Consider the following 23,980-nt stretch of genomic DNA (forward strand, 5'->3'; position numbering starts at 1 on the left):
TATCTTTTCTGGCTCATTCTGGAAAGCAGGCTAACTAGTTCCAGATGGCTACAGTGAGCGACCTCAGCCACACATTGGAGGAGGAAAAAACAAAACCAGAAACCCACAAAATCAACTGGCCAGACGGGCTTGGCAGAAAGTTTTTCACTGGTCCAAATATGGCCTGCCAGGGGTGAATTCACTTCTCAACAGGATTCTCCCCTGAGTCATCTGAAAGAAAGGTTTATTGGTGTGATGCTGTGAAGCATCTAGTCCCTGACGCCCTGGAGGAATGCACCATAAGAGAGGGAGGCTTGGCCCACAGTTGCAGTACCTGAATAGATGCCAGGTATTTTTCCATCTTAGATTTATCCTCCCGTCTTTGGAGCTGTGGCCAGTGGCTGTTCCAGACATATTGTTATGGAATTTTACATATGTGGTCATTAAAAACCTCCTTCTTGAAGGAGTTTGTCTCTGTTAATTTGTTGGGCTTGTTAGCTTGAGGATCTTCTAGATCAGGGGTGGGCAAACTGTGGCCCTCCAGATGTCCATGGACTACAGTTCCCATGAGCCCCTGCCAGCATTCGCTGGCAGGGGATCATGGAAATTGTAGTCCATGGACATCTGGAGGGCCGCAGTTTGCCCACCCCTGTTCTAGATACTTCTGTAGTAGCTTTGTTTAGGGGTTAGGTGAGAGGCAATGATATACTCTGTGCTAGGACCCCCCGAAATCCTACGTCCGTCACTGGGATGGTGAAGGCAAGCATGATTTCCTTTCGAGCACTGAGGTGCAGCCAGGCACAACTGAATGGGGCTGACTCAGATTAAGGATGCAGCTCTGCTTGTATTCCACGTAGAGTAGGCCAAAGTGCAACATCTGTAGCTTGGTTTTCACCCTGGGTGTGTGTGTGTGTGTGTTTTAACAGTCCCGTCTATTTTATGGCCTGATCTTCTCCTTATCTGATTGCCTTTGTCTGTCCTGCTGTTTATTTTGGGCACAATAATAACTTCATTTTAATTTGGGGAAGTTCATTTCCGCCTGAAGACTTTCTCACAGTTCGTTCCTGTAAGTGAGAAGGATGGTGTTTGTTCCAATAATATTTTGCCTCGGTTTTGAAAGACTTCTGCTCTTGGCTTGCTAAGAGGGAATCAGGATTTTGATTTATCTGCTTTCAAATCTGCCTTCCGACAGTTTTAGGCCAAAGTATTTTTCAGGGAATTTTATTTTAATTAGAGGTTTTTAATGAGGAAATAGAAGAAGACTTGTTTTAAACAGGCAAAAGACCATCCACGGCACTCGCACATGTCAGCTTTGGTGGGGGCATAAAAAGTGCATTGTTGCACCGTCACAGAGGGGAGCCGTGTGGGTCAGCAGTAGAACAACTAAGGACAAATCCAGGAGTACCTCAGAGATTAGCAAGATTTCTAGGATATGAAATTTTGAGTCAAAACTGCCTCCATCAGATACCATCTGACGAACGGAGGCTGGATGTTGAAAACTCATGCCATGAAAAATGTTGGGGATATAAGTTTCCAGAAGTCTGAGAAAGGGAGCTACACCCTTCCAGATCAGTTAACTTCAGTGGGTTTAGAAGGGTATAGCTCTGTTGATTTAAATTATTGCTTATTCGGATTTGTTGTCCTCCCTCTCTTTGTGGACTTGGGACTTTTGAAATGCACTGCCAGTCAGGAGCTGTGGTTTAAAGAGATATTACTTTTGCTCCATGCAAAAGACCCCTGGTTCAGTCCTGGTTAATGTCTCTTGGGTAGCAGAATGCTACTGTGTTGCTCTTCTGTACTGGGGTAGTCAAACTGCGGCCCTCCAGATGTTCATGAACTACAATTCCCGTGAGCCCCTGCTAGCAAAAGCTGGCAGGGGCTCACGGGAATTGTAGTCCATGGACATCTGGAGGGCCGCAGTTTGACTACCCCTGTAAAATCATCCTTGCATTTCCAACCCCCCCCCAGGGACATGTAACATCTGTATTGCATGTAAAGCAATCCAATCCAAAAAGACGCAGCAAATTGAGACCACAGATTAGCAAAGAATGAACATGTATTTTTGCTAGCAGAAAGGAGGAACTGCTACACACACATCATTTCAAAAACCAGGGAGCCTTAATATTGAGGCCAGGTGCATCTAAAATTTTGGAAAGTGCATCTAAAATTTTGGTCTAAATGACCGTAAATATTCGTTCAGATATTGAGGCCAGCCTTAAATAATAAAATATTCTAAATATTCTCTCTCTTAACATTTATTCAATGCATTTGCACGCACAAAATAAAAAATTTAAAAGGGGAAATGACTGAACCGAATACATTTCCCCCAATATTTCTTGTGTCTCTACACAAGTGCAAAACTCTTGAATCCTAACCATAACTACTGAAAGCAAGTTTATTATAATTGCATTATTTATAAAATCTGGAGGCCACATGGCTCATTTCCTGATAAGAGAGCAACATGAGAAAACCAATCCAACCTGCGGTCCATCTAGTCCAGCATCCTGTTTCTTGCAGTGGCCAGCCAGATGTCCCAGCTGGCAGTGAACTCCCCATGTTGATTATGCGTTGGGTGGAGAAGGGCTTCGTTTTACCGGTTCTACGCTTACTGCTTATTAATTTCACTGAATGCTCACGAGCTCTTGTCTTGTGAGGAAGGGAGAAACGTACTTCTTTCCATAATTCCATAGTTCCCTGGTTCCCACGGAGCGAGCTGGCCTGGTAACTAGCCTCTTGCTCTTTTGTCTGGCCAAGACTCTTTGGCCTTCTGTTCCTCCTGTCTACAGTTGAGCTGTTTGGAGAAACAGGAGGAAGAATGACCAAAGAGGGCCTCTCCGATCAGGTGTGAACGGGGGGACTCCTTGACAGTGTTCCTATGTTGTCTTAGCAACCAAGCTCCTTCCCTTTCAGTTATAGGGAAGGGCCCCCAAAATAAAGGCTTCGGCATACCCAAATATAGGTGGTTGTTATAGCAACTGGACTGTTTGGATGAGGACGCTTGAGATATTTTGGAAATGGGTAGATGAATAAGAGATAATGGCAAAATGTTCTGGCTGGGGATTTCGTGGGCATGAGGCTCCTCTGCTGATAGGCCGATGGAAATGCTGCCTTGCGTGACAATCCTGCTCCCCGATCCTTGTGCTGCCCTAACAGGCAGGTCTACGTTGCCCCTTGCAGGATAGATGGCATTTGCTATGGGGAGGATACATCTGCTGGGGTCGGATGCAAAGTGTGGTCTAAAATCAGTCACCAAGATAAAATGTTAGCAGTCCATGGACCCAAAAGGGTGGGGAGATTTGAAATCTCTGATGACCATTGGAAGAACTACTCAGAACTACCCGTGAGCAATTTCAGATGGGTAACTCCCCAACCTACATCTCTGGCTACTACTAGTTTCCCAGCCAGATCTTCCTTCTTGTTTTTGTAACCACCCCAACCTGGCCTATGAATTCCAAAGAACCAAGGGCTAGATTCACAGGGGTAGTCAAACTACGGCCCTCCAGATGTCCATGGACTACAATTCCCAGGAGCCCCTGCCAGCGAATGCTGGCAGGGGCTCCTGGGAATTGTAGTCCATGGACATCTGGAGGGCCACAGTTTGACTACCCCTGGGCTAGAAGCTTGAAGCTAATATGGCCGTGTTAGGCCGCGTCTGAATTCTTCTTAACTATTCCGTGCTTCAGTGAGATGGGGGAAGATCACACCTGAGTGGCATTCTCCAGGCTGCTCTGACTGGCTGCACATAAGCCCCTCGTTGAAAACCAAAAGGTTTAGACAGCTGACAGTTTTTCAAAGCAGTCCGATGAGATCTGTCAGCCGCTCCCTGAATCTTGCTGTTTGTGGTGATGACAAGCCAGATAGCAGCTATTCCTTAACTGTGAGGTTTACTCACTCTTCCCTTTCGACAGTTCACCGAGGGGTCGGTCCTTGCAAGGCTGAGTTCCCTGCTATTCCCACCTAATTCTCCACCCCCAGCCCCTCCAGTTTTAAATAGTTTGATTTCCTATGGTCCCATCGCAAGATCCAGTTTGGTGATGCTCTCTGTCCATGGGTTTTCCTTCCGCCTCTAGCAAACCGTGATTCTGTGTGGATGTCAGACTGTGGCAGCTGTGGTTCGTCGACATCAGAAATGACAACCTGGGTTTTTATGCCTCACTAGTGCTGTCCCCTGAAGGCGTTTTCCTTCAGCAAAGGAATTAAGGCATCTCGGGGAAATTGCAAAAATGCTCCCGAGGTGCCTTGGGAGGGCAGCTCCTTTGGGCTTCAGAGAGGCAGGGATATTTTCTGATAATGGGCTGGGAAATTATTGTTTCAGATGAAAACTCAGAACTAGGGGAGTGTGCTGATATGTTTGGGAGGGAGTAGGGGGCAACGCACTCATGTGCAGGTGTTGTGACCAGTTGTGTACCTTTATGATTATGTAGTCATATATATAGCAATATAAGACCCAGTTTATTAAATTGTAAAAAGTGGGATTAATTTTCCGAAATATGAATCTGAAATGTCAAACTTGGACGCTTTAGAGAGACAATGAGTTTGAAGAATTTGTACATTTTAATTCACCCCCTCCCCACAAACATGCAACACCTTTGCTAAAGATGGCAGCCAGCGTAGTTTGAGAGCGGTGGCCTCTAATCTGGACAATCAGGTTCGATTCCCCACTCCTCCTCCATGTGCAGCCAGCTGGCAGACCCTGGGCCACGCACAGTTCTCTCAGAGCTTTCTCAGCCCACCTGCCTCACAAGGTGCCTGTTGTGGGGAGGGGATAGGAAGGCGATTGTAGGCCTCTCTGAGAGACCACTTTGGGTAGCAAAAAAGCAGGTAACTCTTCTGCTGCTGCTAGAAAATGTTGTCAGAATGAGAAATTTGGATTCTTGGAGCATTCCTATTCATTTTAAATTTCATATCAGCCATTTCTATGGTATGAATGACCAAACTGGAAGGACCACATATCCCGTCCTTCTTGAATTCTATGAGACAGGTCTTCAGCCATGTGCTATTGGATCTGTTCTTTAAGACCCCTCTATTGTGCCTATATTCATGTCCTTACTGGAGCTTAAAAGGAGGCCTGCAGGTGGCAGCCTCAGTTGAAGAAGTCGTACGTGGGGTGGGGGGGGGGAGACTGAAATGTAGCTCTCCATTCCTAGCAATACATCCCCAGTCCAGATGAGCTCTTCATGCACCTGATCTTTATGACCGCATTCCACTTCTGGGGTTCCAGTGGCAGAATCCCAGCCTGGCTCTTTTTATTTGCAGCTGCGTGCATTTCATTAAACCCTGTGGCCACTTCTGTCGGGGAAAAGTCGCCTGCGGAGGGGGAAATGTGCAGCCAAGCGATTGCAGTGGGTGGGTGGGTGGGAATGCCTGTCTGTCTGCACATACATTGCTTTCTTCCCTCTGCAAGAACAGCAGCCACCGGGCGGTGAAAGCACATGTGTCTCTGTGTCACGTGTAGCTTGGCACCGAGGGTCACCGGAGTGTGGAATGTCCCTGGGGGGGAAGAACCTCTGAAGCCGCTTGCTCATCGCAGTGGCAGCTTCCACACGCCCAGGCGCTGGAGCCGGTTTGTGGAAGCCGTGCTCCGACACATTCTGGCGTTCATTAGGTTCCCAGCCCCCCCATCGTCGGCTGCAGAAAGCTTCCGTGTTATCACAGGGATCAGAAAGATAACTGACGGGTCTCCGGTTCAGCCTCGAGCAACACCTGTGAAGAACAGATGTTTTGTGGATTGGCAAGGGAGTCAGCAGGAGGAAGGCACAGCCCAGGAAGGGGTGCAGGATCCAACCAGCTGCATCTTTCCCTGGCTTCTGACAAGCCACAGAAGAGTAAACGCCCTGGATTAAAGATTGCACATTCCCCTGGCGGATGGTTTGCTGGCCCCTAAATCTGTGTTGCTGATCCTAAAATTCAGTCTTAATGAAGCTCCACATGAGGAGAAAACATGATTGGGCTCCATTTCCTCTCCTTATGAGATTTTCCTTATGTTTATGGAGTCCTGGACACCTGCTGCACTGCAAGGTTACCTGTCTCTGCAGCATGGGTTAGTAGTGGTTAAGAGCAGCGGCTTCTAATCTGGCGAGCCATGTGTGATTTCCCGCTCTTCCACAGGCAGGCAGCTGGGTGACCATGGGCTTGTCACAGCCCTGATAGTGCTGTTCTCACAGAACAAATCTGTCAGAACTCTCTCAGCCCCACCTACCTCACAGGGTGTCTTTTGGAGAGAGGGAAGTCGATTGTAAGTTTTTTTGAGATTCCTCAGGCCAGTGAAAAGCGGGGGATAAAAACCAGCTCTTCTTCTTCTAGAATGTTCTCCTGCAGCACCTCCTCTATGCCTCTTCACACACACCCTCCTTTCACAGTTGTCATCCCCTCTCCCCTGTCCTAAATCTAAGCTGCATCAACTAAGAATTAATTGTATGAATGCAGCCCCCACCCCTCCGCCCTGTGTTTGCAAGCATGCACATTGTGCAGCTGACGCTGGAGTGTGGCTGCAAGGCTGGCTGCAGGGTGCAGGGGCAACCCATGCTGTGCCTCCCCCTTCAGCTGTGCAGCCAAAGTATCACACTTCTACTTGACTCTGCTAGTTGACAGCTTGAGGCTATTAGCGGCTTTTGAACATTAGCCTTGTTCTTTAAACTGAGCAAATGGAGCTTTCAAAAAGCCTCCGTGATAAGATCTCGACTTCCCTGGATGCAGTCATTAATTTAGGCACAGCGGAATGCCATTCTAATTAGCGTGCGTAATGGTGCCAGGAGAGCTCTGGTGTCATTCTGTTCTGGGGGATGATTATGTAATGCACATCACAAATAATTCTATCTCTGTGCAACTATTTGGTATCTCTGGCATACCCTGAGCTGTCCTCTCCCTCTCTGTCCTTCAGGGATCGCGCCTGCGGTCTTAAGTGAAATACATTAAAACAACGTTGTCATTATTATTTAATTGCCCCCCCTCCCATGCACCAGGAAAACCAGCATTTAAGGCTGACTTTAATTGCTTGTGCTTCCTGCCAGTTATTACAACAGCCCCAGGAAAAGCACATAATGCTGCTTGTCATGATGTCATGCGCTACTTGCGCCTTTAAACTTGAGCTGAGAAGAATAAAGGGTGTTTTTTTCCCCCTGCGCATCCTGCTTTAGTGAAAACCTGCCCTTGGTTTGCTCCCCGCTCATGTTTCCAAAACTTTCTCCTTGAGATCATTCTCAGCCCCCGAGCCCATTTGCCAGGCCAAGCCTTTGCTCTGGTGAAGGAACAGCCCCTGAGCGTTCACAGCTGCTTGACCACCTCCTGGGGCCCTGGGGACCAGCGACTAAGCCCCAGGAGTGGTGGTGAGAATGGGTCTGGGGAAGCCATAGGGTGGATCGGGAGGCTGAAATTGGTGTCAGTCTAAAAAAGGAAAAAGTTCCTAGCACCGGCTGCTTAAGAATAGATAGCTTTATTGAGAATTGAAACAGCTTTGGAAGGAGAGAGAAAGGGAGTGACAGGCATCTTTCGTGGAGGGAGGAGCCGGAAATTTGGGGATTGTCATTTAATTCTTAGTTTTAGCTGAGGATGTTTTTACTATTATTGTAAGCCACCCTGAACTCAGAGGAAAAAGTGGGCTGTAAATGTTTAAATACACTAAATCAGGCTTCCTCAATCAGAGATCCGTGGGCTTTTTTGGGGGCCCTGGAAGGGTTTCCTGAATGGGAGTTAATTTTTAATACATATTTTAAAATTGTCATACGTTTAGCGTATGGACATGTTGACCATACCCACCCAATGGCCAATGATGTGCCTGGAGGGGGTGGGAAGGGGAGGGGCTTTGGGTGGGCGTGTCCACACCTCTGCTTCCCAGTCACCTTCTGCACCACCTCTGGGGTTTCTCCAAGCCTGAAGAATGTTTCAGGGGTTTCTCAACAGTGAAAAAGTTGAGAAAGTCTCCACTAAATAAATACAAGCATTGGGATGGCTCTGCATTCACAACCTGCCCCGTTCAAAAACGATACCAGGGTAGTTCTGTGTATTGGGGGAGGAGAGGGGGTGGCTTTAAAATAGGATAAGATTGTAATCTCTCTTCCCAATGCAGGGGGGGGGCCTGGAGGGGAGTGTTTTGGCTCTGAAATGGCTTTAGGGTAAGGCGGGTGGAGTCCTCTAAATAGCTTGAGTCCCCCCCCCCTCTTTCTCTTGAACTAAATACTTTGGAATGTCCAGGCAACCCTTTTGAACTGGATCTTCAAACTGCTGCTCTCTCTGTTGCAGAATGTAATTTCCAAACCACAAAAAGGCTGTTTTGTACTTGGTGGGTATGGTAAACCGGATCATGTACTGTGGAATTACAAGAGGGTGAAAGGGACTCCCAGACTACTCTAAACCATCAAGTTGAGCAAATTACAGGCTGAGACAGACAGAGAAACCAGAGAAGGGTTGACATAAGATGGGTGTTTACCAAAGTGTGACTGGAGCGTGTCAGGAAAGGATGTGATTTACAAGGCATTTTCCTCCTTCAGCCATCAAAATAAGATGTCGTAAAGGGATTACCGTGCTGGGGGGGGGGAACGGGGGACGGCTGCGCATGGAATGTCTTAAGTGACATATGAATGATGTTCGCTCAGCTCCCTTCCAGGCTGGCGAAGCCAGTGGTAATGGAACAAAGCAACAACTGTCACATTTCCACATTGAATCGTCTGTAAACCTGAGATGTTTAGAGATTCCCCCAGCCAGTGTGTTTTGATGCCTTTTTGTAGTTCTGGTTTTGTTAGAAGCAGGTGGCTTTCGCTTGTGGCCTTAAGCAAAGAAAGTCAGTGACTTCCTTCTGATATTCAGACATGGAAGGTTAGGTATTTAGGTATTTATTTCTTCTATTTAGGTACCGCCCTCCCATGTGGCTAAGGGAGGCTAACATGGCACAACAAGAACAATACCGTATAATTTGATGACAGCAGTGGCAACAAGAGAACAGAGTTTAACAACATCAACATTTTAGCATTTTGAGGATCAGCATTTTAACGGTCCCAGGGCTGGTCAGTTCTGGATGTTGGCTTCATGGGGCCTGTAGATGTCATTCGTTTTGGTCAACCTCAACCCAATGCCTGGCGAAAGAGTTTCCTTTTTGCAGGCCTTGCGGAATTGATCTAGCTCCAGCATGGGTAGGCATGTGCAGGTGGTCGGGTTGCCAACTCCTTGTTCATTGAATCACAGAGTTGGAGGTGACCTCCGAGGTCATCTAGTCCAACCCCCTGCAGAGTGCAAGGAGATTGGGGGCCTCGAGCTTTGCCATCATGCAGGTATTAAAAGTGCATGAATCCGAATAGGGGGGAAAGAAATCACTAAGTTGCCATTACCAGGAACTCATTCTGGTCTTTTCCTCCAGGATGATCCTGCCTCAGGTTTTTGAGCCAGTGAGCCAAAAGCACCCTGAAGGCACAAATATAATTTCCAGGGTTGGGCTTGGAAATTCCTGGAGATTTGGGGGAAGTCCGTGGGGAGGGGAGGGGAGGGAGCAGGGATGTGTTGTCATGGAGTCCACCCTCCAGTCATTACTTGCTGCTGGGGAACTGACCTTTGTGACTTGGAGGTCAGTGGTAATTCCAGGAGGTCCCCCCTGGAGGTTGGCACCCCAGCAGGCAGGCTAGTTATTCTGATAGCTTTGCCCTGAGGGAGGGGAGGCTGTGGGTACTTTTGTGGCAGAACTGACCCCTGCATATGCTCCTGGGCTTTGCTTTCTTAGTTGTTTTAGGTATTCCAAACAGGGAGGCCAGATGCAGTAGAGGAAACAGCTGGGACCTTGGGATGGGGTAATCTGCTCAGAGTCCCTCCTCTGCACAGATGTGGCACAGAAACTTTTCTCTTAACTGCATCTGGTTCTGCTGACTCCAGACCTAAGCAGGGGGGGGGGAAGGGGTTCAAAATAGGTTTGGGGAATGACCCACTATGGATTGCTGGCTGAAGTTTAGATCCTGCAGCTCGCATTTTGGCCCGGGAGCCAAACTTTGGAGGAGCCAAGAGAGTCCCCCCCCCACCCCTACCCCCACCCCCACCCCCACCCCTACCCTGGCAGTGTTTACGGACCTTCTTCTCGGGCCTATTTTGAAAACGGCTGCGGTTCTTATGCTAAGCCTCTAATTGAGTTTATCCTCGCTTTGCTCCACATGACACTGGCTGAGGATTCGGGTATGTAATCCGGCCTCTTTTCTAACCAGAGAAGGCAGAGGTGGTTCTCTGCGCTGGAGGGTTCCCCGCCCTTGTCCACCAAATGGTCTGCTGGCTTTCTAATTATACTGGTGAAAGAAGAGGGCAAGCAAGAGGAAATGCTGCAACGCAATCTAGCTGCTTAGGAAGTGAAATGCACGCAGGGGAACCGTTCCTTGAAACCAGGGCGAAAGTGAGGAGAGACTTCTCTCCCGCCAGCCTCTCTGCTCTGCAGCTATTCGGGTCCGTTCACTTCCTTGGCTCCGGTCTTCAAAGCATTCTTGCTTTAATTGATGCTGCGCTCTGCCTGCCAAATGAGAAGCCATTATGAAGTCTCTCCTTCATTTAAACTGGGAAGCTATTAGCCGTTGAGCCCAGGATGCGTCCCATTGTTACGAGGGCGTTAGATCCCTTGCAAAGCTCGCCTCTTAAGAACTTTGCCGCTTGAAGAAATCTGGCAGCCTTCTCTTTAATCGTGTGACAGTATCTGCTTAATCTCAATAAAGCTGCTTTGCCCATTTCCTTCTTTCTATGCAGAGTTCCTCAGAATGGAGCAAGATGCTGGTGCCTCGGATTAACAGGGCTCATCCCCCCCTCTCACCCCTTGCTCAGATTCAGAATAGAAGGTCCCTCTCCTTTCCCTGCCCCACGCAGAGTGATAGGAAAGTGGGCACACGTCCCTTGCAGGCCACTGGTTCCGTGAGACATTCTCAGCAGGATGCTCCACGACCATGAAATTTGGACTTTAGGATGCTTAGGGCTGATCCTGCGTTGAGCAGGGGGTTGGACTAGATGACCTGTATGGCCCCTTCCAACTCTATGATTCTATGACTGCCGCTGAATTTAATTAATTGTGGGTTTCGGATCCACATTTGCAGTTCCACTAAAACTCCCGAATTATAGAAAGCTTGAAATCCGGAAAGACAAAAGGAAGCCATAGATTTATCCGCGATCTTTATTCTTTTGCAGTGTTTTAAGCTTGCTGGGGGGTAAACGGTCATGACTGGGGAAGGCACTGGCAAACCACCCCGTATTGAGTCTGCCATGAAAACGCTAGAGGGCGTCACCCCAAGGGTCAGACATGACTCGGTGCTTGCACAGGGGATACCTTTACCTTTACCTTTAATCTTGTGCTAAACTGTTTTCAGTCTTCGGGGGCCGTCAGTAATGGTTTACAAAGGTGAGCGCTTATTCTGCTGGAGATTTGTGCAGTTTTGCAGCTATACCTCTTCTGACTTTGCATAACTGTGGGTGGAATTTGTTTATTCATTATTTCTTTGTATCTGGAGTGGAGAATTGGCTGTATCTGTAACTTGAAACTTACTGAACCTATGATGCCTCATGGCCATGAGTGAAATTCCTTCTGTTAAGCCATCCAAGGACGGATTTGAGCAAACAATTAAGAAACCAGCCAGGATTAGATGCAAATGTGGAATTTTGCTCACTGGTTGTATTTGCATACTAAGGTGACCTCTCTCCTGTACCCACCAACAGAAAGCAGACCCTAACTGAAAGCACTTTAATCCTGTAGGCCAGGGGTAGTCAAACTGCGGCCCTCCAGATGTCCATGGACTACAATTCCCAGAAGCCCCTGCCAGCATTTGCTGGCAGGGGCTTCTGGGAATTGTAGTCCATGGACATCTGGAGGGCCGCAGTTTGATTACCCCTGCTGTAGGGTGACTGCAGAGAGGGGGGGGGAATTTGCTTATTAGGACATTTATACCTTGCCCATCTTGGTGGTTCAACACTAGTTAAAAACTAAAATAAAACAATTAAGCAAAACAACAAGCCAAGCAGTTGGAAGTGTTTTGCTGTTGCTTTTCTTAGAGGTGGGTGTTACTGCAGAGTGGGTTTTATAAAAACTCAAGCTTGTGGTTCGAGACGCAAGCAGCCAGATCCACGTCTGTGGCGTGCTTCCACCTTGACGGCAGTTGTGACTCATACTCAGGAGGTGTTTAGGAAAGGTGCCCCGCCCTTCCCTTCCTCCCTGCCCACTGCAGGACCAGAAGTTAACTTTAGAACACAGCTGTTGGCCTCCATTCATGAATCAGTGTTTCCTCTGAGAGCTGCCTTGAATAGCCCAGGAATGTTTGCAGGAGCATCGCAGGCCAAGCTGAGGAGACGCGGGTGGGTGGGTGGGTGGATGGTGGGGGTGAGCGTGAAATCGGCACACGGGCACCAAGGGGAGTTCTCCAAAGCAGAATCGTCCTGCCCCTGGCCCCAAACGATGCACACCCTTGATTTTAATGTTAAAAGCGAGAGTTTATATTCAAGGAAGCTGCTGGCATGTCTCCCCAGGGATGCTTAAGCTGGCACCATGCTTAGAATCCACATGCGCTGCAGCTGCAGGCTTTCATCTGCTGTCAGCCACATGGCAGGTAACAATTGCCACACTTTTCAGAACAGCTGTGTTTTCATGCCCCTGGAGAGGGGCCATGAGTCTTTCATTTACTCGGTCAACTTCCTCCTTTAATGTGTCCCAGACTCCTAGTAGTTGAGCCACATTACATCCCTGGAGTTTAAAAGAGGGCTGACTATTAATTCAAAAGAAATTCCATCTAAACATCAGGAAGAAGTTCCTGACAGTCAGAGCAGTTTTTCAGTGGAACAGGCTTCCTCGGGAGGTTGTGGGTTCTCCATCTTTGAAGATTTTTAAGCAGAGGCTGGATAGTCATCTGACGGAGAGGCTGATTCTGGGAAGGCTCAAGGGGGTGGCAGGTGACAGTAGATGAGTGAGAGGGTTGTGAGTGTCCTGCATAGTGCAGGGGGTTGGACTAGATGACCAAGGAGGTCCCTTATAGCTATGATTCTATGATTATTCTGTGATTTTAGCAATTGCAACAGTAAGAATGATGGGTATATCCCTGTGTTTCTGAATGAGTTACTGTTGTGAATGGTTCTCTTCATTAAACAGGCTGCCCCAGAGCAATGGCTCATGGAGAGATGCAACCGGCAGCCTTTTCCAACTTACAGAACCGTGGCAGAATTAGTTACTTACTTTTGGAGGCAGACTAGAAAGGATCAAAAAGAGACAAAATGCCTAAGAAGATTAAGGAGCAGCCATCTGTTAAAAAGGCCCCATTCTTCCTGCTGCTGAGCATCTGTGAAATGCAGATTTTAGTATCAAAATGTATGCAAATATTTGTGAGTGGCCCAACTGCTATTTCCCGGTGAAGTCCAAGCTGGAACACAAATCTGATTTCCACAAACTCTGACTTTCTTCTTTTTAAGGGTACTCATGGGCGGGCTTTGGAATCAAGCATCCACTTTCTTTAAGTGAGCCTTCGGGGAGGGCGGTATAGAAATACAATAAATAAAATAAATAAATAACCTGTAGGTCTTGCCTTGGCCTGATTCATTTGGTGCTTGACAGCTTAGAACACCGGCTGGTATAGAACAAATTTGAGTCCAGTGGCACCGTTGGGGGCATATGAACACTTATGCGCAGAATTACATTTTGATGGTCTTCAAGGTACCGCTGGACCTAAACTTTGTTCTGCTGCGACAGCCCACCTGGAAGAAAGCGTTTTGTCTTTGTCCTCCCAGAATATTTCCCTCCGCTGTGTGCTCGCCTAGCCCTGATTTCAGGTTTCTGTCTACGACTGAGCACTGCACATGGAAATCCTGTTAAGTGAGAGGTGAGCCAGTTTTCCGTGGAGCCTGTTCTTGCAAACCTGCTTTTTCACTTCAGCCCAGACCTGTCTTGAAATGCACATCGCGGTTTCTGTATCGGAAATGGATGATCCTTTGCAAGTGACATCTTTCCCTCTCTCTGCCACCTAATAAATCCATCGTTTGCCTATGACAAGAGAGTGAAAGAAGCACTTCACAATGCTGGATGCCAGCAAGTGCACTGGTAGACAAAGGCCTGACTTAATGTGATGGTTTCCTTAGCTTTTTTTCCCCATTGTAGATATAATCTTTAATAGGTTGTATATGGGTTTCGCATATGTAGGGCGTGGGTGTTTTTTTTTGCTGTTTTTTTTTTACAAGAAGTTGATGAATCAGTCTAATGCTTTTCTAAGAGCCAGAACTGCTCTTAGATACCTCCGAGGAATTGGAGCGGGGCTAGGATCAGACCGCCAACTGACCTTGTAAGTCATGAGGCTTGCAAATAAACTCTGAGGCTTGTCTTAGCTATGCAGCGTTGGAAGCGATGGTTCGGAGGCTGACAACAAAGTGTGATAAAGGAGATTGGCACTCGTCTGACTCTTTGGGGAAATAGGGTGTAAAGTTTCTGGCTAGCAGCTGTTTGTGGTCAGAAGCCATCTGTGCAGCTGGGGGGGGGGAAGGCGCAAGGACATGGCCTCTGCCCATCCTACCTGAGCTGCAAGGCAGAAAAAGGGCAGAGCTTTTCCAGGAGGGAGGCTGGGGTCTCTTCTCAAGAACTATGAACACCTCCACCTGCCTTGTGCTGCTTCAGATCCTTGGACTTCAAGGTCAGCTTGGCTAATCTGACTGGCAGTGACTGTCCATTGGTCTCAGGTGGAGCTCTTGCACATCATTTACAGCAGGGGTAGCCAAACTGCGGCCCTCCAGATGTCCATGGACTACAATTCCCAGAAGCCCCCTGCCAGCGAACGCTGGCAGGGGGCTCCTGGGAATTGTAGTCCATGGACATCTGGAGAGCCGCAGTTTGACTACCCCTGATTTACAGCCTAGGTCTGTTAAGTGGAGATGCCGGGGATTGAACCAGGTATCTTCTGCATGCCAAGCAGGTGGCTTGACCACCGAGTCTTGCCCCTCCCACCCTGTTATGCCTTTTCTTGGCTTGTGCATTGGAGTGAAAGGCCGTGGGGGGGGGGAGGGAGGCATAATCTGAGCGGGCTTTCCTTCCACAAGCAGAGCACAGCTGTCATAATGTGGATGGCCTAAACTCAAAACAAATAAAAGTTTATTAGTAAATCATATATAATAAGCATGTCTAAGATCTGGCCTCTGCTGCATTTCAGTCTAAGCACGGCAGAGGCCACTGCTGTTTCCTTGGAGGGTGGGTTTGGGGAGGGAAGGAGGTAGGAAGACTCTCCCATCCAGATGTGAACTCCTTTGAATGGCAGTTTCAGTGTCATTTGAGTACAGAGTCCGGGAACAGAAATATGTTTGTGTGTGTTTGCTCCAGCTGAACGGTTGCAACGTGATGCCTCCTTTACCTCTAATTTTAATATCATGCTGTGTCTCCCGTCCTATTTATAGGCCTGACTTAGGACACCACAGCATGGGGGGCAGGGGGGGGTACTGTGTGTGCTCCTTTGTTTTTTGTCATCAAGCCTTTCTGTTACTGCCTCCGTCCCAGAGGTTACAGACAAACAATTCTTGGCAGGACTTTTAAGAAGACTGGCCAGAGAGAAGGATATTGCGTAGTTGGGAAGAGTGGGTGAAAGATCAGTTGTATTAGCAAGAAGCTAGGAATACTGTATGATATGCACACGGACACTTTTTGAAAAATTCAGCTAAAGTTTTATTTTTTAATTTTATTTATTATTATTGTATTTCTATACCGCCACTCTCAGAAACTGGCTCACGGTGGTTCACAACAGAATCGATAAAATTCACCCAAAAAACAGTAAAACGATATGAACTATAAATACAGATACAAGTACAAGATGGTGGCATTAAAATTTATTTTTAAATTTAAATATGCTCTCTGCCCCAGGGCGAAACCTTTTGCATACTAAGCTCTTTCCAGCTCGTCTGACTGCAACCCACCCCCACCCCCAATTCTGCATAATTGCTGCAACCAACAGTTGCTGGCACACATCCGCTTAACTCCCTCACCAAATTATTTGAGAGTCCTGTTGCCATGATTTTTGGGAGAAATCTGTGTGCCCATGTGCAAAGGTTTTCTTCATTTTTTCCCTCCAGCTGGCCAGTTGCTGCTTGGTTCCGCCCCTGTTCCGCCACTCCCAGCGAGAATTCCCACCCCCTGAATCACAACAAATCTCCTTCCTGCATTTCTTCACTGCTTTGTTTGGCTTTCCCTGATTTCCTGAGTCCCAGTGAATTCATGAATGAAATTCTTCTAAACTGTACAGTGAGGAACTTTGACCAGAACTAGGCCCGATAGTTGTTGTTCACCTTTCTCTTCATTGAAAATTTAGCCCAAAAAGTGCTGCTCGATCTCCTTGAGAAGGACTTGCATGAAGGAATCAACATGGGCATCGCATAACATGCATGGCACCAGTGGGACGCATGCGGCAGTCCTAAAGGGCTTGGTGCATGGCTAAATTCTCTGCTTTGAACTGACATCCCCTCCCCCACTGTATTTCGGAGAGTTTCCAAAAATATACGGCGGGGGGGGGGGGGGGGAGAATGGGGAAAATGGCTGCATTTTGCAGTTTGTCTTCTTGTAGAGCATTTTAAAGTGTCGGTTTCAACACAGAGCGCAGAACAAAGGCAAGGGAATTCTCCTTGTTTATTCCCAATACTGTTTATTCTTGTAAAATAATTCCAAAGAAAGAAGAGGGTGAGGAGGGGCAACAAGCATTTGGGTGGAAACCCACAAGTAAACTGGAAACTGTGCCCACCCACCATAAGCAGCCACCACGTGCTGAGCATTCCTGACCCTTGAAAACTGATTTTCCAGGTTTCTCTTCATCCCTCCACTATTTCTAGCTGGGTTACATAAGAGTATACTGTGAAATGATCTGTAATTCCAGGGGATCCCCAGGCCCCACCTGGAGGCTGGCATCCCTGTTTGCAAGTGTCCCTGCTCATATCGTTTGGAAAATTAGGCAAGGAGCGAATCGGAGAACCGCATCTGACTCCGCGGCCCGAGGAGTCCTTGGAGCGCTTACGTGGCTGTGTGGTCCTGTCTCGCACGCCGTTCCTTCCCTTTCCCGTCATTTCTGCTCTCCCCATTAATGAGGTTCCGTGCCAGAAAGTGATCTGAAGGTTCCACTATTCCTGCCTTTCCTTTCCTAATTTTATTATGAACAGTCTTGACTTGCCCATTAATACAGTATCGTTATAATAGCCGGGCGAACGGGGAATGCTGGAAGAAAGTCAGGAAAGTTCCCTTTTCCTCCGTCTTCATTATTCTTGGACGGAGACGACCGTGCAGACGGCAAGGGGCCGGGATCATGGAACCTGCCTTGCAGCTTCTTGGCTTGGGCACCGCGGCCAGCAGCTGGGAGCACGGATCTTTCTTTGGCTTGCGAGGGGGGTCCGTTGGCAGGCCCGAGGAAGGATCCGTGTGGCTTTGAAGGAAGGAGAATGAGAACAGAAGCAGCGGTGGTCGTACCTAGTGACCGCGATAGCTGAGGAGAGCCTGCAGCTCGCTGGTGGTACAAAGATTCAGCACGCAGAACGTCCCAAGTTCCGTCCCTGGGATATCGGGTATCCGATGCTGAGACGGCCTTTCTTTGCCTGAGAATCTGGAAGGCTGCAGCCAGCAAGAGTATGCAACAGCGAATGAAGAATCATAGTCGGAAATGCTGGAGAAAGCTGCAGAAGATTCACAATTAAATGGCTCTCCAGCAGGGGAGGATCCGCATGCTAAGCAATGCACTGCCTGCTCCAACTCATCCCTCTAAGAGCACAAAGGAAGACACGATCTCTGCCGGGGCAGCTTTTCAGTCATGATGTCGGGCCTTATAGACCTGGAAACAGGATCGTCCATATGCCTGGTAGAAATAGAAGGCAGAAACATGAACTTCACTTTAACACAATAAACTTTGTCACACTTCTTCCTACGTTTTTTTTTGGGGGGGGGTTGAGGGGGGAGCAGGGGGTATCATACCAAGTGGCAGCCCCCTGGATCCTTAAAGTGACCTGCAATACTGAGCAGACTGGGATCTGTTACTGCGACACCATTAGAAATGTACAAAGCCACTGACATACCTTGACCCTGCTTTGGTTAACAGCTTCTATCACTTGTTGTCGAGAGCCAGCTTGCTGTAGCGGTTAAGAGCAGAGGCCCCTAATCTGGAGAACTGGGTTTGATTCCCCACTCCTCCTCCACACGCATCCAGCAGGGTGACCTTGGGCCAGTCACAGTTCTCTCAGAGCTCTCTCCACCTCACCCACCTCACCGGGACTGATTCCACCGTTCCGATATGCCAGGGCATTTGCATCGCATTAGATTCTAAACCTAGCCTCTGAATTTGCACGGGGTATTCTGCATCAGTGTTTTTCTCCTGTTACCGCTCACAAAAAAAACGCGCTCACAAAAAACCGGCACCCCCAATCCCTCCAATCTAGTTACAATTACAGTGAGGGCGTTGCCATGCTGAGGGGCTTTTCCTGCTTTGGCGGATGGGTTTCTGGGTGGAATTTTTAGGAAGGCAGCTTTGCAACCTTTCCTTCTGATTTCCTCCATCCCAGGATCCTTTGTGTGCCCATCGTTCGCATGCACCTTTATCCTCTCTGTGAGTGGAAATCTCCGCTGGAGAGATGCGCCTGGCTTTTCTAGCAATGATTATCCCCACCCCCCACCCCACCCCCAGTCTAGAATCGTCTTTTGTGACCCAGAGTTTATTGCTTCCCTTTCTTGAGCTTGGCACGCGTCAAACTGCTGACATTCTTGCAGGCCCCGACGCATCAGGTGGGCCTCCAGGGCAGGAGCGACTGGGAGCAGGTGTGAGGGGAGACAATGGGCCCGTGCGGGAGAGGTTCCAATGAAAACCTGTAGCCACGGGCCATTGGGGAGTTCACTGCCTCGCAGACTGGAAAGGGAGGGCTTGGCCGAGAGCCACTGGTGACAGCAGGCCGTGCTCTGGGCAGAATGACCTGCCCTTCCTCAGCCAAGGCTTCCCAGCAGCAGCCGACTCTGCGTGCTCTGCAAACTTTCCCCCTCGCTTGTCTCACCTAAGATTCGAATTCTCCGCTGAAGCTTGGGTGCCAAGAGCAATGGCTTAGTCCTGGGCTGACAGCCCCTCCTTTGCCCCCCCTTTCTATGACTCACCAAGAATTTAGGCAGATTGTGAGAGGGAGGGCAGGGGGGGAAGAGCCAGTGCTCCGCTCTTGTGTCCCTTTCTCGAAATGCCGGTCACCACGCTGGGCTCAGGAAGGACTTTCCTTCAGGGATCCTTTTTGCCTTCCTCTGGGCATACAGGGGGGTCGCTGGGGTCATGGGGGAGGGGTAGCGATGAATTCCCTGCATTGCTCAGGAGACCGCACTAGGCAACTCGGAGGGTGAATCCACTTTTCCCGATTTCCCATTAAGCGCTACAACGAATCGCTTTTTGCGGGACTGTTTCAGGAGTGTGGCAGATTGTCGAAAGTCCGTGGTTAAGCCGTAGGTCGGAGATGATGTGACTTCTCTACCTGAGACCTTGGAAAGCTGCTGCCAGTCTGGGCAGCAACACTGACCTTGGAGCAGGAGACTGATCCCCTAGAAGGCAGCTCTGAGTGTACAAGAGGGAACGTGCCCAAGTACTTGCAAGATAAAGAATATTAGTGAGCCAAAGGGTATATCCTGGAAGGGCAGGCTCACCCTTCAGGACCTCTGGGGCTACTGGCCTCTCACTCCCTGAAGGACAAGATGAGTGCTGGTACGCTGGGACCACAGCCGTGTGCCGTTTTTAGCTTGGCATCCTGGCAGGTCTGGTGCCAAAGGGAGCCACACCGCAGATGGCATGCTTGTTCTGCCGGCACTTGACAGTTTCCTGAAAGGGCTTGTGGTGCCTTGTCACGTTTGTTTCTGGACCGGACACATGGAACAAAACGGCCCTTGATTCCCAAGAAATCCAGGAGCCTTGCCGAATCTTTGCTTTCGGAGCTTGGCTGGTTCACTGGAGTCTTGTGGCTTTCTTCCTTTCTTCTTTTTCCCTGCAAAGCATAATGGCTGAGTCAGTTTAGGAGTATAATAACCAGAAAGCTGAGAACATGAGGGCTGGCCTAAGAGGCAGACAGAAATTTGACATAAAATTGTGTGTGACAGCTTTTTGAAAGGGTGCTTCGGTTTTTTGGACCCGTTTGGGATTATTAACATCGCAAGTGGATTTTGGGATGCGAATCTTTTTTCTGGGTCGCCAGGATCACACCAGGCTAGTTCCAGACTGGGCACCTAGTGCTGAACGCTGCTCCCTGAGGATCCCAAAGGATGACCCCTGGGGAAGCTGCCTGCGGGGATTTCTGAAGCTAGAGCGCTTTCAGGAAGAAACTCGGGCCTCCGCGCCAGGCTGCCCTCTGTTGCTGGCAGAAGCAGGATGCATTATGCAGAGTGAGCACCTCGCCTCATGCTCTGGGCACAGAATTCAACTCTTCATGGTGCAGAGAAGGGGAAAACCAAAAAAAACAGGGGTGCTTGGCTTGTCTCACTTTCATTCCGCCAGTGGAAAACCGTTTTCGGTGCTACATGTTCCTAATTCAGAAATATCGTAACACTCCAGGAACAAGTCAGCAATAGCAGTTCATTAGTTTTAGTTATAGCAGCTTAAATGTTTTCTTTCTTTCTTTCTTTCTTTCTTTCTTTCTTTCTCTCTCTCTCTCTCTCTCTCTCTCTCCCCTTTATCGATTGATTTGCAGATCGTTTCAGGTGGGTGGCCGCATTGGTCTGAAGCAGCAAAACAAAGTTTGTGTCCAGGGCACCACAAAGCGTGTGTTTTTGTGTGCATGTATCTAAAGAAGTGTATCTGCACACGAAAGCTCATACCTTGAATAAATCTTTGGTGGTCTTAAAGGGGCCCCTTTGTTCAAATTCTTTGTGTTGGCCAGTGTGAAAACCCTCCATGCGGACAGAGGTAGATCACTGCTCCTGAAGAAGCCCCTTCCCACCTGCAGTTCCATGGCTGAACGGCTTTTCAGAGGGAAGACTGCACCCACCAGGGAGAAGCTGCCTGTCCAAGAGTTCTCCTCTGCCGCCGGGATGAGTGATGGGGGGGCCTGCTTGAACTGCCAGTGGAAACATCCCAGGTTAGCTGAAAGGCCTGCGGAGTGATTCATGTTTTGGCAGCTCATAGGCTAGGGATGTAGGGGTCACTTGGTCCAAGATTTTAACATTGTTTTAATGTTTGAGTGAAAAGTTTCTACAAAAAAATAATTTCCTTTGTTTTCAACAGTAGTATGCTTTTTCCAAAAGAAAAAAAAGTGCCAAGGGAAAGAGGGAGAAGGCGTCTGAAGGGATGCCTGGATTCAAAGGAAGGTTCTCCAAAACAGACGTCCAAGTCGGTCCAAGAGGGGCAATGGAGGGAGGTCCAAACAGACCCTTGTTCAGCATGTCGGTTTTGTGCTTTCAGAAGGAGAGGCCTTGCCCTGGACGCATCCAGGAGCAGGAGGACGGTCGGCAAGGCTTGGCTTAGAGTAGGGGAGGGCTGAGGCTTGGCATGATTCTGGCCTGGCAAATGGGGACTTCTTGACCATCTCTGCAATCCCAGAGGGACCCCTCCCGTCGGCAAGACTACTCCGAGGACCCTCCACCCGCAGAGTGAGTAGGTGGATCGGGGACTTCTCCCTCTCCTGTGCATCCGTGTACCAGCTGGGCTGAGCTCCTCAGCGTCTGCTTCCCGTCCCATCCCTTAGGGAGTTCTGGATGATGGAGGCTCATCTCAGGGATCTTTCTGGCAACTCTGCCTCCACTTTACAACAAGCTGCCTTTGGGGGCAGCAAAACTCACAGGACTGTTTGATTTTTGGGCTTGTCAGGCCCTTTCAGCCGTCAGTGGGGATTGGGGGGGGGGGGATTGCCGGATCCAGGTCGGAAATCTCCTGGACGTTTTGGGATGGAGCCTGACAGTCCAGCCCCTAAGCCTCCGTGTTCTCCAGGGGAGCTGATCTCCATAGCCGGGAGATGAAGAGCATTCAGCGGGAGGCTGGCAGTCCTCTCTGCTTTGCAGTTTCCGGTTAATGTCTGCGCTGTCTGCTCGGTGGTTTTAAGATGCTGACGTTTGCTGCATGCATGGCTTTTAAGGTGTTTGTAGTTATCTGGTTTACACATTCCGCATTGTCAGTTGCCTTGGAAAAAACCATCCGCACATGTTGTAAATAAATAGTTTTATTTACATGGTGGGCGGCACTTTGGCCCAGTTGGCTGTGAGGTTTGCCGTGTGGAGCTCACAAAAACGCACACTAGTGATAAATGCTCCAGGAATTCCTAGAGGAGAAAATCTGTGTACGCTCTAAGAATGAAGAAGAAGAGTTAGTTTTTATGCCCCACTCTTCTCTACCAGAAGGAGTCACAAACTGGCTTCCAATGACCTTTTCCTCCCCACCACAGGTACCCTGTGAGACAGGTGAGGCTGAGAGAGAGCCCTGATAGTATTGCTCTGGAGCTGCACTATCAGGGCTGTGAGGAGCTCTAAGTCACCCAGCTGACTGCATGTGGAGGAGCATGGCCAGCTCCTGGCTTGCCAGATTAGAAGCCACCCCTCTTAACCACTACATGAAGCTGGCAGTGGAAAACCCAGCTTTGCACCAATCCCAGAGCGGGTATGTTTCCCTGTTGTTAGCCTCCTACTGTTTCATCGCAGTACCCCTGTTGCTTGGGCTGCTTTTCATCTGAGATTTCAGCACCCCCCCCCCCTTCTCCGCCATCACTTCTAAGAGAGCATCTGCTGGGCAGGCCGGTTGTCCTCCCCCCAAGCAAAAGTTCCCCCTCCTCCTCCACTCCTCCTTCCTCTCCCTGCAGAGACAGAGTCAGCCGGGTTGAAATGCAAAAAAAGGACATTGCAGCAAACAGCTCCCGGGTCTCTCTACAGAGCCCCTTCCTTCCTCTGGCAGCTCTGAATTAATGACTGCACAGACCATATCTTTGATGCTGGCTGCTTCTCCGGCTCTCAGTGCAGGAAGTTCACGCTGCTCTCCGAGCGCTTTGCCAAGAGGGCCAGCTCCCATCGCTTGCGACTCCCTTGGCCGGGCAAGAAGGCTGAAAAAGGCAGAGGATGCCAACTGGGCCCGGGCCTGGGCATCGTCCAGTGCAGATCCTGGGCAGGCTTACACCCTTTTGAGCCCATTGGCTTCAGCAGACTCAGTAGGGCTAGAAGTTCCCTGCTGGTCTTTCAGGGATCTCCTCCGCGATGCAGACTTTGAGATCTCCATTGATGACTGCTCATGAATGTGATCGTTCTGATGTGGAATTTATCTGGACAGCGCCGCTCCTGGGCGGGACAGTGTGTAAAGCAATGGACCGAAAACCAGATAAGCCCTTGCCCCTTGGAGCTCACAAACTCAATTTGGCAGGGAGGGAGGGAGGGAGAGCTGAGCGAAGGGAAAGGAGAGGTGAAACCCAGAAGGGCTGGATGTGAGAAACTGCAGGCCATGCATGCTGAGTTCCAGATGGAGGGAAGAAAGCAGCATTACGTAGGTGTTCTGGTGAGGGTGGGCAGGACCCAGATATGCTGCACTTAACAGGAGCCTGCTGCTTCCTCGCTGGCCGTCTGTTTCTTGGCCGTTTCGGGGCTTGAGAGACGCAAGACGAGGAGCGCCATGCAGGAAGTCTCTCCTCCTTTTCTAGACCTGTTCAGAGGGATGGGTGAGGGGCACACAGAGAGAGACATCTCTTCCTGGAACCAAAGGAGCTCAGTTGCTGCCGTGGGAAAGACTCTACTTGACAAGTTCCTCATTCAAGTTCACTTTCTCAGTCTCCCTTTCTACTGATTGTTTGGCTCAATTAGCTGCATTAGATCATGCAGGAGCCATGGAGGATTGCGATCAAGAGCTGTTCTGGTGACCTGGCAGGCACATGCTGTCGCTCTTGGGACTTGCGTGCTAATATCTGTTTTATATTACAGCATTTATTGATCTTCCGTACTTTTAAGCTATCTGCCGGTCTGTTGGACGCTAGCCGATGGTCAATGAAAATGGACCTTCCGTGGCCTTTCCTATAGCGAAAAGACGCATGTTGCAACACTGGAAAAATAAAAGCCCAGCTCCAGTAAATTAAGGGATTGAGGACTTGA

At 49.0% G+C, this 23,980-nt stretch overlaps 1 protein-coding gene across 2 annotated transcripts in view; it reads left to right on the forward strand.

Annotated features, from left to right (window-relative positions):
- Positions 1 to 23,980, forward strand: part of ZNF469 (zinc finger protein 469) — a 124,214-nt gene that overhangs the window by 17,028 nt on the left and 83,206 nt on the right. Inside the window, exon 1 of one of the 2 annotated variants that reach the window (XM_077309914.1) lies at positions 21,412 to 21,511. The exons of the other annotated variant lie outside the window; for it this stretch is intronic. The gene's annotated coding sequence lies outside the window, so the exon portion shown is untranslated. Of the gene's footprint in view, positions 1 to 21,411; positions 21,512 to 23,980 lie in introns of those variants that run through there. 2 annotated transcript variants of the gene reach the window in all.

The sequence above is a fragment of the Paroedura picta genome, chromosome 14 (genome assembly GCF_049243985.1).
Source record: "Paroedura picta isolate Pp20150507F chromosome 14, Ppicta_v3.0, whole genome shotgun sequence".
NCBI lineage: Eukaryota > Metazoa > Chordata > Lepidosauria > Squamata > Gekkonidae > Paroedura > Paroedura picta.